The 13,534-nt window shown below is 50.5% G+C and overlaps 1 pseudogene; it reads left to right on the top strand.

Annotated features, from left to right (window-relative positions):
• The first annotated feature begins 533 nt into the window (after window positions 1-533).
• Window positions 534-930, top strand: LOC114899653 (annotated as a pseudogene).
• The last annotated feature ends 12,604 nt before the right edge of the window (window positions 931-13,534 follow it).

The following is a 13,534-nucleotide window of genomic DNA, read 5'->3' as shown; positions in this document are numbered from 1 at the left end:
TTTAAAAACTAAAAGTTTCCACTTCACATCTATTAGGATGGCTATTATTTAAATCAACAACAAAATAAGTGTTGGCAAGCAGGCGGAGAAATTGAAACCCTTGTGCATTGCTGGTGGAAAGGTAAAATGGTGCAGCTACTGTGGAAAACAGTGCAGTAGTTCCTCAAAAAATTAAGCATAGAATTATGGTATGATCCAGCAATCCCTTCTCTAGGAATGTACCCCAAAGAATTGAAAGCAGGGATTTAAACAGATATCTGTGCACCCACGTGCACAGCAGCATTATTCACAATAGCCAAAAGGTAGAAATAACCCAAGTGTCCACTGATGGATGAAAGAATAAGCAAAATATAGTATATACATACAATGAAATATTAATAAGCCTTAAAAAGGAATGAAGAGCTCAGAGCCGTTTGGTCGTTAGTCGGAGGAGCTTCTTCCATTAGCTCAGCAGCTACGGCTCTTTACTGGGCAGCAGGAACTGCGCGGCGGTCGGAGAAGCGGTGTAAGACTTCGGCATGGGGTGAAAGAAAATGGCCCGAACCAAGCAGACTGCTCGTCAAGTCCACGGGTGGCAAAGCGCCCCGCAAACAGCTGGCCACTAAAGCGGCCGAGAAAAACGCCCCCTCTACCGGCGGGATGAAAAAACCTCATCGCTACAGGGCCGGGACCATTGCTCTTGGAGAAATCCGTCGTTCAGAAATCCACCAAGCTTCTCATCCGGAAGCTGCCTTTCCGGAGATCGCCCAGGATTTCAAAACCGACTTGAGGTTCCAGAGTGCCGCCATCGGTGCGCTTCAGGAGGCTAGTGAAGCGTACCTGGTGGGTTTATTTGAAGATACTAATCTGTGTGCTATCCACACAAAGAGAGTCACCATCATGCCCAGAGACATCCAGTTGGTTCGCCGGCTACAGGGAGAGAGAGCTTAAGTGAAGGAAGTTTTTATCGTGTTTTGTAGTAAATTATGTAAAATACTTTGGTTTACTTTGCGACTTCTTCTGTAAGAAATTGTTTATAACATGCCGCATTTGTACTTAAGTCATTCCATCCTTCACTCAGGATGAATGCGAAAAGTGACTGACTGTTCACAGACCTCAGTGATGTGAGCACGTTGCTCAGGAGTGACAAGCTGCTAATATGCAGAAGGGATGGGTGATATTTCTTGCTTCTCATGATGCATGTTTCTGTATGGTAATGACTTGTTGGGCAGCTGTTAAGGTACTAAAATTGATAACTGTGTACAGAGTCCTTTTGCAATAAAACTGGTTATGACTTGATCCAAGTGTTTAACGATTGGGGCTGTTAAGTCTGACCATACATCACTGTGATAGAATGTGGACTTTTTCAAGGGTGAAGATACAAGTCTTAACCACAGTGTAACTTACAGTTTCCTTAAAAAAAAAAAAGAAAAAAAAGTAAACCTGGCAGCTATAGAATACACTATGTACATTTATAATAGCTATTTTATATATTGTAGTGTCAACATTTTTAAATTAAATGTTTTACACTCACATGTGGTGGGGAGTCTTGTCATTAAGGTGTGTGTGATATGGAGTCCGGTTGGTTTTCTCCTAATTAGACTGCACTTGCTTTTCATACGTAGTAAAATGCTTTGCACATTATACCTTGCGTAAGTCCTCATTCTACCACATGTTAACTAATCCTCTAGCTGATAACGCAGACACTAACAGGGGGGATTTATTTATAAGGGCTCTAGAATACAATACAAGTTATTCAGACCAGCATTATCTATTACTAATATAGTAGTTAGTACAGCTTTCCTTTGTGTTGTGGTTGGTCTCATAACTAGGTTGAGTTTTTCTCTACCAAGAGGGAACAATACTAAACTTCTTTTCCTTGTGGTGTTTGTATTATAATAACCCTTAGGGTAAACTTGCTGTAGGGGAGGGACACACAGCTTCAGCTCATGGAACCTCTGCCAGTTAAAATGGTGTCATCTGGTATAAGGTCCTGGGAAAAATCACTTCATAGAGATGGCTTGCCAAGTGGTTTTAAAATTTATCATTCTATTGAAGTTTTTAGATCAATTATGTACGTTGACTAAACTTACAAATACACTTGTTTATCCAAAAGCAAAGGAATGAAGTCCTGATATATTACTACAATAGGGATAAACCTTAAAATTATGCTAAGTGAAAGAAACCGGTCACAAAAAGACGAATACAGTATGGTTCCACTTATATAAGGTATCTAGAGTATTTGAATTGAGAGAGACGGGAAGTAGAATGGTCATCGCCAGGAAGTAGGAGGAAGGGTAATGGGGATCTGGTGTCCAACAGGTACAGAGTTTCAGTCTGGGATGATGAAAAAGTTCTGGAGATGGAAGGTGGTGATGGCTGTACAACAATGTGAATATACTTAACGCCACTGACCTGTACACTTTAAAAACATTGAAATGGTAATTTTTATGTTATGTAAATATATATGTATATTTTACCACAATAAAAAAATTAGTTAAAAAAACAAAGCAGGAAAAAGCCTCCAGAAAATAAAAAGGTTAGTGTAGCTCTGAGTCCAAGGAGAGGTACTTCAAAACATGGCACAGGGGCTTCCCTGGTGGCGCAGTGGTTAAGCATCCGCCTGCCAATGCAGGGGACACGGGTTCGAGCCCTGGTCTGGGAAGATCCCACATGCCGCGGAGCCACTAAATCTGTGCGCCGAAACGATTGAGCCTGCGCTCTAGAGCCCGTGAGCCATAGCTACTGAGCCCACGAGCCGCAACTACTGAAGCCTGTGCGCCTAGAGCCCGTGCTCCGCAACAAGAGAAGCCACTGCAATAAGAAGCCCAGGCACCGCAACGAAGAGTAGCCCCCGCTCGCTGCAACTAGAGAAAGCCCGCGCTCAGCAACGAAGACCCAACACAGGCAAAAAAAAAAAAAAACAGCATGGCACAGTGGTGGGTACAACCCATCTTCCCATCCTCACATGGAGCTCACCAAGCCACTGGCACCAACTGACCCTTCTCTTACTTGCCCCACTTCACCTTAGTGAAAGTTGGGCTCACATTTCTTTTCTGAGCCCCCAACACTCAAATTCCCATTGCACATTCCTCTAGGAGATTCCTTTCCCCTAGTCCTATTCAAAACTTGGAAATCGGCAAAAAGATGGCTGTGAGTTCTCTCCCCATCCTGTGACTTGGCCGACAAGCCCACCTAGAGTCAGGTGACTCTCTAGGGCCTGCAGCTTTGTTTGACCTTCTAATTACTATTGATCAGGGCCCATGCTCTGTAAAGTTAGATGTTCACTTGTAGAAAACTGATAAGGTGCGAATGATTTCCAACCAGAGGAGAAAATAACCCCAAAGGGTAGGGTTTTATTGCTTTATAAGATATTAACCAATTTTGTAACCAATTTAGTCATCATATTCCATCACTGTTTTTCATACGAGTTTCTCATATCCTCCTTTGAATCAGCTTTGCTCAACCCTCGTTGAGTTAAATAAAATTTTGATTGTGCTCACTCTCTATTGCCTGAGAATTATGTTCACAATATTTTAAGAATTGTACCTTGGCACCTGGGGAAGCTAGATAGATGCTCACGTGTTCCACACACAGTCCTGGGGGGCTGCTTGTCACCTCACTGGGTCCTCCTTTTCCTGGCTCCCCTCCCCCTCTTTCTTCTTCCTCTTCTTCCCCTTCTTCTCCTCCTCTTTTTTCCCCGCTCCCTCTCTCCCTCCCTCTCCCTCTCTCTTCCCCCTCCTCTCTCTCTCTTCCCCTCTCTCTCTTCCTCTCTCTCTCTCTTTCCCTCTCTCTCTCTCTCCACCTGAAAATCCCTATTCCCCTCTGCTCCTAGCCCAGGCAATAAAACCAGGTCACATCTAGAGAAAACCACTTAAATGCAGTCATTACAAAACAGAATTGGGGCTTCCCTGGTGGCGCAGTGGTTGGGGGTCTGCCTGCCGGTGCAGCAGACGCGGGTTCGTGCCCCAGTCGGGGAAGATCTCACATGCCCCCGAGCGGCTGGGCCCGTGAGCCATGGCCGCTGAGCCTGCGCGTCCGGAGCCTGTGCTCCGCAACGGGAGAGGCCACAACAGTGAGAGGCCCGCGTACCGCAAAAAAAAAAACAAAAAAACAACAGAATAATTACCATCTTGGTTTGCCTTCCTGCACCTAGATTCCTTCTTCCAGGCCTCTTCCTAGAAAAACAGGTGGTATTTGCCTTACTTGTATAAAGGATCCATCCTGGTGATATTCTTAAAAAGGGTGGGGGGAGGGGTCTAATTCAAGGTCATGTGCGTCTCCACCACTAGAAACCAACTTGATTTCCAGAAACCAACTATCCCCAAGTGTGCTTCCTCACGAAGTTACAGAAAAAAAAGTAAAAACCCTCTTCTCCAGGTAATCTGCTACAATATTTTTAAACTGATTATTGCTGTTATAGAAAAGAGCTTTTTTTCTTATTTTGTTTCCAACATCTCACAAAACTCTTTTATTTGCCATAATTAATTGTTTTGAGTTAATTTTACTGGGTTTTCTAGTGATAAAATTGGGTCTTTGGCAAATGATCATAATTTTCCCATAGCTAAATTTTGTAATCATGCTTCCCATCTCATCACATCGGCTATAATATGTGTTCTTTTCTATGATTAAAGTTTTGGGCAGCTATCAAGAAAAATGTACTGGCAAGCAAAGAGGCTAGGGACTGAGTAAGCAGCTAAAAAAACCCCACAATGGTAGTAATTTAAATGTGGGGTCGGGCTTCCCTGGTGGCACATTGGTTGAGAGTCCGCCTGCCGATGCAGGGGACACGGGTTCGTGCCCCGGTCCGGGAAGATCCCACATGCCGCAGAGTGGCTAGGCCCGTGAGCCATGGCCGCTGAGCCTGTGTGTCCGGAGCCTGTGCTCCGCAACGGGAGAGGCCACAACAGTGAGAGGCCCACGTACCGCAAAATAAAAATAAAAATAAATGTGGGGTCATGGGACAAGGCCTGGACCAGTATCACGCCTGCAAAGGAGGAGATACAGGGAAGAGAGAGTTTAGACGCTGAACCAGCAATGAGGGCAGAAACCAACATGACTCCAGGTCTGCACGCCTGAAGCCCCGTGGTCCGCTTGAGTGCCCAGGTATGGTGGGGGTCCATTCTACCTTCTCGTATCCCACAGTGATTGTTTCAGGGATGGACACTTGATCCAGACCTATGCCAAACAAACCCTGGCATTCCCCATCTACATGACCCAAGTTAGTCCAATCAGACATGAAGCTCAGGAATTCTGTTGGATGGTTGGCTGAAGGGACGCCCCTCTCTCTCTCCCAGCATTTGGAGGAAGAAGCCTAGGAACTATTGGTACCCAACATGGAGAAACAAGCCTGAGCATCAGGATTAACAAACTCTGGATCAAACCCATCTTGAAGTTCATGCTACCTTTGCACTTTCACATCACATAAAAACTACACCTTCCTTTTACTGGGTAAGCCAGTATGTGCTGGGTCTTCTGGTACTTGCTATATAAAGAGTCCCAACTGATCTACCAGGAAATTGACAGTGTTTTTAATAGCTACTATAATCCTCTCACAGCATATTCATCTGAAAAGAGGTGTGACGGAGAAAAGTAATTATAATTCTCAGTTTACAAACATTGCCTCAAATGTGAGTTCAAGAGAGAAAGGAGCAGGTATTTTAATTGTCTACTCCATCTCCACATTCTCACACTTAATTTCTCTGCTCTCTAAATATATTAATTAACATTTTCATGCTTTCCAGTTTACAATGCAACTTCACATACTGACTCATTCGGTTCCCGTGATAAACAAGAGAGATGGGTGGTAACAGCAAGGCGTCATGTTGTGTAGCACTCAACAGTTTGCAAGGAGCTCTGTCTCAGTTTATTTTGTGTGATACTCGTACGCTAGCTCTTGCAAGTTCTCGACTCCAGGAAAACCGATGTAGTTCTCTTGGCCCACAGAAAACTGTTTCGCATTTCCGTGTCTTCACCTGTGTCACGCAGTCGATATGGTCCTTCTCACCTTGCTCACCAGGTGAACCACTATTCATACTTAAAAACCCATTTCAGATAGGGCACATGGTGTCTCTCTCCCCTGGAAGATGGGCAGGTGGTGTGGTCCTCAAGAAGTGTATTGCCTTTGCCAGATTTGTCGAGGTCAGCCAGCTGGTTGTTGGGATAGAATGGGGTCTCTGGCCAACTGTTTTGTGGTTTGGGGTAAACGTCATCCATCACCAAAGGAAAGACAGCCTCTCCACCAGCCCCCTGGCCATAAGAACCCGCTGCAAACTTGGCCAGATTTACTCTCTTTGTTATATGGAGGGAGAAGGGTCATATCAGCCTTAGCCTTGGGACATTTTTATTGGTTTCATGCTACTGGCCCTCAGGCCAATCCAGTCTTTAGGCCTTCAAACAGGCCTCAAAGATACTTGCAAATAAACCTCAGGCTTCTCAAATTGGTCTCAAAGAGACTCTCACCTGGATCCTCAGACCCGCCTCAGATGCGACCCTTCGATGGGCACAGATCAGAGCACAGACCTGTATCAGGAAGCCCCTTCCTCCAACCTCAGATGTTCCCTCAAAGACACCCTCCCAAGAGAGCCAGGACCCAGCTCCCACTGCCCACATCCCAGCCGGAGGTCTGTCTGGGGCCTGCAGGACTCTGTCCAGGAGTGCATCTGTGGGTCTGAAGCCCTGACTGGGGAAGACTCTAAGGCTGCTGGTGGTGGTCATGGTGACCAGCTAGATTTCCTAACTCAGAGTAGGTGGGACACTCGGTTTTCCCCATCTTATTGCCGCTCTGGTGATCCTAGTAACCAGGGTGGTCCTCTCCGCAGAATCAGGAGTCAGAGGGAAGAAGGGATGGGGAGAAATCTGCCCCATTGTAGGATAGAAAGAGTCACTTAGGGGGTGGGGGCGGGATGGAGATGAAGGAAGCAAAAGAGGTCTCCCAGGCCCTTTCTCTGAAGCTATGAGGCCTGTTTTCCCAGGGCTGTGGCACCAGGGCCCAGTACTTACAGGATCGGGTTATAAATGTCAGTGTGAAATCTACTTCCTGTGTCGTCAGCACAGGCTGGTCCACACCTGCGGGTGAGCTGGCGTTGACACACTGAATACCTCCACTTCCCCAACTTGCTCCTCCTCCAGGGCTCCCTGGCTCACAGGAGGGTCCCACATCCCCTTGACCACCCAGCCTGAGGTCCTCAGCTCAGCCTGGACCAATGCCACCCCAACCAGGCTGGACTCTTCCTTTCCCTCCTACCAGCCTCCAGAGTCAGTCTCCCAGAAACCACCCATGAGCATATCAATCTGCTTTGGAACTTGCAGTGGGTCTCCACTGCCCATGAGATAAAGTCCAACGAAGTTCCTCATCCCACACTTTACAACCTGGCTGCCTCTGACCTCTCCAGAGTCCTCTGCTTGCACACACCGTACTTTCTGGCCAGATTCAGCCACGTCCACCTCTCACCTCCAGACCTTTGCTCCTGCCAGACCCCTGGGCTGGCTGCCTTTTCACTCTGCCTTTGCTGGGTTCACAAAGCCCTTCTCTGGTGGTGATCCCACCACGACTGCCCCTCCCTCCTTGGATCCTGTAGCATTTTCACCATTTCTACCAAAAACAAAAAAACAAAACAGGGTCCTATGGTTGGTGATAAGGACTCTGAGTGATCCACTGCTGAGTTCCCCGGAATGAAGTCATTCGTTGGGTCATCGTGTGTTTGTGGAGCGCCTACCACACTCCTGGTTCTGTCTGGGGCCTGGGGCACAGCCGTGATCAAGACAGGATGGGACTCATACTGTACCGTGGGTGTTAATTCCTGGGTGAATCCTGGCTTTTGCAGAGACCTTAGCTTCTTTCACGGATACCTCTCCAGACTCGGTGTCCAGCACCCCAGGACTCCAAAGCAGCCATTCCCTACCCCTGTTTGCTCATCCACACAATCGCCTGCCATCTGAATGTACAGAGCAGGTGTGCACACAGGCACCTGGGCATGGGGTCCTGGGGGCAGGGGATGGGGTGGTGAGGGCTGCATGTAAACGTGTGCGGGGCCGTCCGGGGTGCACAGTGGTGCTGGGCGGCCACCGCCCTCCATGTCGCCTGTCTGCGCATCTCGCCCAGCCCCCCGGAGCTAGAGGCTCCCAGCACACTGTGCTCCTGCTGCTTAATTTTGCTGAACACCGAGTCCCAACCCCGTGTTAACTGGTTTTGCTCCAGCCTTTTGTGCCTCCCATTAAATGAGGAAATGCCACCCATAAAATTTTAATTTTAAAAGCCAACTTGTTTGTTTTATGTTGAAATTCCCCAGGCAGCTCCAGCAGAGGGAAACAGACACGTTTTCGTTTCATTAAAGCAACTTGAGTGAAGATAAAAAAAGAAGCTGAAAAATTAGATTTAAAAACAGAGCAAGAAGCATTTAAAGAAAATGAATGAAAAATGAGCTGCCGCGGTGGGCGGCGGGAATCAGGCTCCAGTTCTGCCCGCCTGCGCGCCTGCAGGGAGATGGCGGAGCAAAAGAGGGAGTCGGACACCCTTGGCTGGCGCCCCCAAAAGGCCAGACCGTGGACTCCCTCCTCCTTGAAAGTTGCAAAGTGCTGCTCACTTGGCTGAGGAGTACCATTAGGAAGTCAGTGACATCTGCTTCAGCCACCAGAGCAGAATTTCCAGGTTCTATGTCCTAGAGGAAGCAGGCTAGAGGGACTCCACCACTGGGCCAGCAGCATCCTCTTCCTCAAGGACAAACTGCATGATGGCCAAGCCAACTGGGTGGCCCTGGCTCTACCACTTACCAGCTGCATAATGGAGGGCAAGTGGCCTCAGTTCTCTCATCTGTAAAATGGGAATCATAATGTTACTTGGGGTTCATAGGGGTGTTGTGAGGATTAAACAGGTTAATACACTGAAAACACTTAAAACAGAGGCTGGTATGCAGTAAGTGTTTAATTAATGGTAGCTTTTACTACTCTCATCCTGCCGCTACTCTTCCACTCCCTGCTCCCTTCCTCATCTACACATCCCCTCACCACTCAAAGGTCCTTTTAATGATGTCCCTGAGCTAAAGACAGCTAAGAGAGACTGGGGGGTGGGAGGAGCGGCGGGGGTGGGTGAAGAGGTCTGATGAAAGATTGGGAAACCCCATTCCATGGCAATTCTTTTTTAATTTTTTTTCAATTTATTTAATTTTGGCTGCATTGGGTCTTCATTGTTGCGTGCAGGCTTTCTCTAGTTGCGGCGAGTGGGGGCTGCTCTTTGTTGCGGTGCACGGGCTTCTCATTGCAGTGGCTTCTCTTGTTGCAGAGCACAGGCTCTAGGTGCACAGGCTTCAGTAGTTGTGGTACACAGGCTCAGTAGTTGTGGCTCGCGGGCTCTAGAGCGCAGGCTCAGTAGTTGTGGCACGTGGGCTTAGTTGCTCCACAGCATGTGGGATCTTCTTGGACCAGGGCTCAAACCCGTGTCCCCTATATTGGCAGGCAGATTCTTAACCACTGCGCCTCTAGGGAAGCCCCCATGGCAATTCTTGCAGGCCAAAGAAATTCATTAAAATGTTATTATAGGGCTTCCCTGGTGGCGCAGTGGTTGAGAGCCCGCCTGCCAATGCAGGGGACACGGGTTCGTGCCTCGGTCCGGGAAGATCCCACGTGCCGCGGAGCGGCTGGGCCCGTGAGCCATGGCCGCTGAGCCTGCGCGTCCGGAGCCTGTGCTCCGCAACGGGAGAGCGAGAGAGGCCACAACAGTGAGAGGCCCGCGTACCGCAAAAAAAAAAAAAAAAAAAAAAATGTTATTATAATCCTGTCAAGGGAAGCCAGGCTCCCTGGGTTCAAAGTCCAGCTCCACCACTTACCAGCTTTGTGTTCTTGGGCAAGAGTCTTCTGGGCCTCAGTCTCTGCATTACTAAAATGGGAACAATAAGTGGATCAGCCACACGTTGTCATGGAAATCTAATAAAACAAGCTCTACGGAGTGTCCAGCACTGCTAAATGCCCAGTAAATGGCCGATGTTCTGCATCAGGTCTGGGGGTCCGAGGCTGTGGAGGTGGAGAAGGGGCTGGGCAGGTGGTACCATAACAGTGACCTCACCTCCCTGTTCACGGCTGTAGCCATGGAGTCATTACTAATAGCGCTCCCTTTCATTCTCTAAAGTGTTCTAATCTGGATGACTAATTATATGGTCATCCTACTCCAAATCCCCCACACCAGTGAGGGGGGCTCAGAGCTTGCCCCCCGGGGTTCTGGGGAAAAAGTCCTGACCCTTGACCTGTTTTCTGCCTGACTACAGAGTCCTATCCTGGAGCCCTAACCTCACACTTGGCTCGGGCTAAAGAAGCTCATTACCTCAGTCAGCGAGATGAAGAGTCCGGGTGGGGAGAGGCTGGGGAAAGGCCAAGGGTGCCCGGAAGGCACTGGAAATGGAGTCTGGGACTCCAACCTCCTCTCGCCGCTGAGGGCAATTTACGCAACTCCTGATGCTCTACTTCCTCTTCTCTCCAGGCAGTTGGGGGTGGAGGGATTAGCCACAGCGCTATCCTTACCAACCGTTGCAAAGATCAAATCAAACCAGGGAATGGATGTGAAACTGCTTTGTAAACTGTAAAGTGTTGCTCACTTTTGACCATCGGGAGGTCAGTGACATCTACTTCAGCCACCGAAGCAGAATTTCCAGGTTCTCTTCCTGGAGGTGACCAGAGATGGGGACAGAGAGGGTCACAAATGGGGAAGGGGCGATCTGGCCCAGTGCCTTGGCACGCAGAAGTCCTGTAACTCACAGCACTGTGTCCTGCAGAGCCTGACCCACTACCCACAGGCCCCCAACACCTGCCCAGGGCCCTCTGGCCCCCTCAGAGACCCATCCTCCAGGCGGCAGCAACGGCTGCCCAGCAAGCTCCATCCCTCTGACTGCGGGAGCTGCCTTCTCAGAAAAGCTCAGAGAGGACATCTTAGTGGCTGCAAAGCGGCACCCTTTTTATTCTAGGCAGAATTCTTTTCCCGTAGTTCCCAAATGGTACACCAAGGAACACCTCCCTACTCCCACTCGCCACCCCCGGCAGGATTTAATGACGGTTCTGAGAGAGTGGGACCCAGTGGGTGGGGCTCCAGGCTCACTCTTGCCCCCTCCCCTTTCCCCTCCTCCCCCTCCCCCTTCCCCTCCTCCCCCCTTCCCCCCTTCTCGCTCTCTTTAACCAGAGTAGCTCTATTTTATATATTCTTTCCAAGGTTTTGCTTGCACAGAAATTTCCACCGTTAAAATACTCTTTCTGCTCCTCCTCTTCTCTTCCTTGCTTCCTGAAACATTCAGTCCTAAAACCATCAGGGGCAGCAGAGCAAGGGAGACATCTGCATGGGGGTAGGGGAACCACGGCGGACAGGAGGGAGGTGTCACAGCAGGGTGAGGAGGGGTCCACGTTGGGGGAGGCAGCCTCACACAGGGTGTCAGAGCCCCAGCAGGGTGGGGAGAGTGTCTATCCCAAAGGGACAGCCTGGCCTGGAGTGTCAGAACACAAAGGGGGTAAGGGGGCAGCCACACATGGGGGCAGCTCGGGGTGAGTAGGGCAGCCACGTGGGGGGCATGGGCCCAGCGTGGGAAATCAGAGGCCAAGCTGGATGAGGAGGGGGACAGGCTGGGATCCTAAGGCAGTGGGAGGAGGGGGTCTAAATGGAGGGGGCAGTAACCCTCCCTGGGGACTCAGAGTCTGAAACAGGGCAGTTCAGAGAGAGGAGGGACAACCCAGGTCACCACCACTCAAGCCTCCCTCTCCCCCTGTCCAAATCTATTCTAAAGCCAAGGTGGACCTGGAGCCCTTCCCAAATCAATTGAAGTCATCAAATATTCACTGAGCACTGGTGATGTGCTGGACAGCATGCTGGGTGCTGGAGGAGAGAGCCGGGACGGAGCATGACAGCCCAGAGGGCAGGATGGCTTGGAGCCCACCATCATAGGACAGGAGTGATGGGAGCACCTGGGGGACAGGGGGCAGCGGGACCTCTCAGGGGCATCAGGAACTGTCCAGAGAAGAGGCAAGCTGAGCGGTGAAAGAAGATGACTTTGCCAAGTGGGCCGGGATGGGGGCAGCAATGACTCTGGACCTCGATTTCTCCCCCTGCCCATCCTCACCTGCCCAGGTTCATCCCATCCCCAAGGGCCAGAGCCACCAAGAGCCTCACAAGAGGTCTTTCCATCCTGGGACCCCAAGGACTCACCCTAAGCACAGGCCCTTCGGGATAGACAGGGAGCTTCCGGGGCCGCCTCACTTTTGTCCACACCCCACTTCACCTGGGGGCTCGTCTCAATGGGAAAGTCCCCCCTCTGCTTTCTTTTCTGAGGTTCAACATCTCTCATCATTGAGACATTTTGCCTGGTGCTTAACTTGAGTCCCTCTTGCTTTCTTTATTAAGAAAAATGGCTCGCTGAGGCCCTTCCCCGATACTGTTGAAACACTGATAAAATCTGTCCCAGGAGAAGGTCGGGGGAAGCTGACCAGGTCAGTGAGTTGGGGGATGCACCAAAACCCTCCCTCAGGCACAGGCTCCGCTCCCAGTCCTTATTTTTTTCTCAAAAGCCCTAAGCTACGATCCTTCCTTTGGGGGCCCCTCTGTCCTTCCCACACCTAGGTGAGATCCCCACTCATGCACCCCCAGCACGACAGTCCTTAGCCTGACTCCTCAAAGGGCCCTTTCGGCAGAGAAATGCTGGCAGGGTCCCACTCCAGGTGGTCCCTTCCATTTGGGCCTCAAGGTGGCCCGGCCCAGCCTCGAAAAGGAACGGTTGGACTCCATATGGCCTGACTTTCAGGCTTCAAACGGCCCCAGGAGAGGTCGAGGCTGGACCCCATAAAGGACTTCCTTTGGTTGAGATGCGGCAATGACGTTCTCGTGCCCCGCTTCCCCGCGGTCACCACGAGGGGGCGCCACAGCCCAGCCCACGGGCTGTGTTATCAGAGGCCCGGCGCTGTGCGCTGTCGCCGAGGAGCCAGGGAGGGTCTGGCGGGCCCCGGGGGCTCTGGGGTGCGGGGCCGTAGAGAAGCTGCTGAAGGAGCCCGAACCACCTGGCCGGAGGTGATACGCCCGCGCCACGCGGCCGGGACTCGGGAAAGGGAGTGGCAACGGGTTTTGCCTAGTCATCGCCTGCGAAGACTCGCGTCACCTCTGATGTCAGGGCTTCCAGAGGCTTCGTTCCAGTTCCGGGCTCCAGGAAAGAGCGTCGCGGGGCGCAGAGGTTACACAACTTCCCCCAAGGTTGCGTCGGAAAGGATCCGCAGGGCCGGAATTCGAACCCGCCTCAGCGGGCATGTACCCGCCTGCACGGTCCGCAGGTGGCCGGGCTCCGCGTAGCATCCTTTCCAAACCCACCGCACAGCCCGCGCCGGCCTTGGCCTGGCTTCCTTCTTTCTCGTCTCTCATATGGTCTTTCATGGTAAGATCTCCTTGGCAGCCTTATAATAAAAAAGAGCCTCCTGAAACCACAAGTGTTTTTAAATGAATTCAGGTCCCAAATTCCTGGAGTACGGCGGGGAGGCGGAAGGTGACGGAAAGTCTTTCAGCGTGAAAGTTAGACGTCAAGGGCGCGGAGCCCTCCCC

This window comes from Monodon monoceros, unplaced genomic scaffold, assembly GCF_005190385.1.
Source record: "Monodon monoceros isolate NGI ecotype Baffin Bay Population unplaced genomic scaffold, NGI_Narwhal_1 Super_Scaffold_18, whole genome shotgun sequence".
Classification (NCBI taxonomy): Eukaryota; Metazoa; Chordata; class Mammalia; order Artiodactyla; family Monodontidae; genus Monodon; species Monodon monoceros.
The sequence above is the reverse complement of the archived record's forward strand: the minus strand, read 5'-3'. Positions and strand labels throughout refer to the sequence as shown.